This window comes from Scophthalmus maximus, chromosome 11 (assembly GCF_022379125.1).
Source record: "Scophthalmus maximus strain ysfricsl-2021 chromosome 11, ASM2237912v1, whole genome shotgun sequence".
Taxonomy (NCBI): Eukaryota; Metazoa; Chordata; class Actinopteri; order Pleuronectiformes; family Scophthalmidae; genus Scophthalmus; species Scophthalmus maximus.
Genome location: NC_061525.1, coordinates 7,309,075 through 7,311,829, shown reverse-complemented (window position 1 = coordinate 7,311,829; position 2,755 = coordinate 7,309,075). Strand labels below are relative to the sequence as shown.

General features: G+C 41.4%; 1 long non-coding RNA gene across 1 annotated transcript; it reads left to right on the top strand.

Annotated features, from left to right (window-relative positions):
* Positions 1-11: 11 nt before the first annotated feature.
* On the top strand, positions 12-2,655 carry LOC124850784. Its single transcript, XR_007031695.1, has 2 exons — positions 12-127; positions 411-2,655. It is a non-coding gene; the product is annotated as an uncharacterized LOC124850784 (long non-coding RNA).
* Positions 2,656-2,755: the final 100 nt, after the last annotated feature.

Below are 2,755 nucleotides of genomic sequence, written 5' to 3'. Positions count from 1 at the left end.
AGGGAAAAAAAAAAAAGTTTTGCTCCAGTCGGGTCTAAACTTTGGGCAGGACATCAAACTTTATGACTCACGGGCCGCCTGCTCCGGGGGCGGGGCTTAGCCCTAATTGGGACAAGAGTCTTTAAAGGTACAGTCAGTGTGGCCCGGGGCCCCGACAAGCCGCATGGGCCTCCACACATATTGGTGTTTACCATGATTCATTGAATAAATATCAACCAAGATAAAAGTTCGCCCTCGTTCAAAGGTTTGCTTTGATTTAGAGAAAAAAATCCTCTTCCCCTCCACTCGTCTTTGTTTGACATGTTGACTTTTGTTATTGTTTATTCAATAATCGATTAGGGGGCAGCTGAAGAACCATTTGTTCACTTAATTGCTGAATTATAATCTTCCTTATTTAATTTTTCTGGCAGCCCCTTGGATACTGCAAGGACCCCTGCTGAGCTGTGGAGCCCACTCAGTAAAACAATCAATCATCGCTCATTTGCAACACAAAATACTGAAGTGCGATGGACATAAAATATATATATATAAAGATGCGACTTTCATGTTCAGAACTGTGCATATAGTATAGAAAAATGTGTGCGTGGAAAATTCAGACAAAACAATCAGATGTATTGATTACTTTAGTTTTAACTTACATATTCGTTCAACTTTATTTAGTTTGAAATATTTTCATGAGTTAATCAAAAACATGATTTCACTCTATGCTAAGTAATTTTTAACAATGCCGAAGCTATTCAGAACAAAGTGTATGTGTTAAGTTTAGACCGTAGATGGTGAGGCAACATACATTTTACAACTTGGCAATTTCGAGAATAACTCAAAACCACACTTTCTCTCATTTCCTATGTTTAATTGTACTATTTCTCTCCCCCCTCTCTCTCTCTCTCTCTCTCTCTCTCTTTTATTATTTTTTTACAGTGCTCATGAAAAAGTAGATCCATGCAGTTCCCACAATTGTTATGCAAATGAGGCCCCTCTTCCATTGAGAAATCATTTTGTCAAGATCCAGTCTCTTTGGCTACAGAGGCTGTGTTTCGAGCCCTTTTTCCCATACATCCACTGAATGAATGATTATGAAGCTCTATTAAATACCCACAGACACTGTAAAGCCCCGGCCAACAGATTAAAGAGCTCCGCTCTGCCACTCACATACATGCTCACGTTTTCTGAATCAGACGAGTCTCGAGCTTTAGTTTGTTATTCATTTAGACCAAGTTCTTGTTTGTGTTTAAAATATGTTTTTGTTGTTGTTGTCAGATCATTTTAGATGAGCAGAACAAGACTGTAGAAATGCACAGCATGCAACAGGTGGCCATTCCCCCACTTTATTCTGTTTCTGTATCACTATGATATTTCTGTATGATTTCAGATTTGTCCCCCCCTCCCCTGTTATTTTCTTATGTGCTGATTTAATATGTTTCATGATTCACTGCCTGTGAACTCTTTCCACGTATGAGCAGCACGTCACCCTCCACACATGCTGGTGTATGGATGTGACATTGCGTGCACACATGCTGCCAGTCAAGACGTCTCCATTATTTTGGGGTGGAAGTGGTCGTTTTCACATCATTGCGGCGCACTCAGACACATTAACAGAGGTGGACTGCAGTGTCCCCCGGCAGCCCCGCAGGGACCACCCACCTAGCAGACGTCTCTTCATCCTCCTCGGCCTCGGTCTGGTCGCGCTTTGATTGGCTGCTCCGGGGGGAAATCTGCACAAACGACTCGCTGGGCTCTTATTTCCCCCCAATCAATATGAACTGCTGGAATCCTGGGTGGCTACTGTCCCTGTGAAAAAAGAAAAAACAAAACAAAACCCAACGCATTGGTCTGGTGTTATTATCGGACACAGTGACGCACAGTGTTGCTACAGGCAGATGGGAGCTCTGCAGCGCCGCCTGCAGTGTTTAACGGGTACTACACGGTAAAAGAAACCCAAGCAAAATACACACACACACACACACACAGTAACTTCATGTGTATAAATATTTAAATATATTTTAATATCTTGCTTTTTCTTTGACCAATTTGACACCCCTACTCTGGTAAACATGTTTTGTATATTGAAGTATGCTGTGTGTGTATATATTGTTTTACGACCAAGTTAAAACACACCTAACAGTTTGTGTTCAAATGTATTGTTGACCTATCCAGTCATCTTTAAAACAAAACAACAACAGAAAAAACATTGCTCCAAGTAATTATTCAGTCGTTTCAGACCAGACAGCAATTTACTGCAGGTTAAATGAACTGTTACAAAAACACTACACACAGTACTTGCGTGATTCGGCCTCAATACAGAGCAAAATAGTACAAGCTCGAACTTGCCGCTGTGGAAACGTCTTTGCTTATTTCCAGCACTCTTGCCCTTTCTTGTCGAGTTTCTGGGTGTTGTGCTGGTGAAAGGGCTTAAATGTCATTTAGCTCACCATTGTGTAGTATATAATGACTCTGAACATTAATGACAGTGCGGTTACAGGGAGTAGATTTTCCCCGCAGGAGAACACAGAGTAAAAGTTTGGTAAATGCTGTGCAGACACTGTAGTTCGCATACACGAGCAAAGGACTGTAGTTGGTGTTACTGGTTTCTTTATTTGTGCTTGTGCATTCAGATTTATTCACTCACCGATTAAAGAGGAGGAACAAATGACAGTGGGGTTTTTTCCTCTCTCTCTCTTTAAAGTGACATCACTGCCTTCTCTCAAATATGCACAGTGGAGAATCTCTGCACGCAAACACGTCAAAGGGCTTC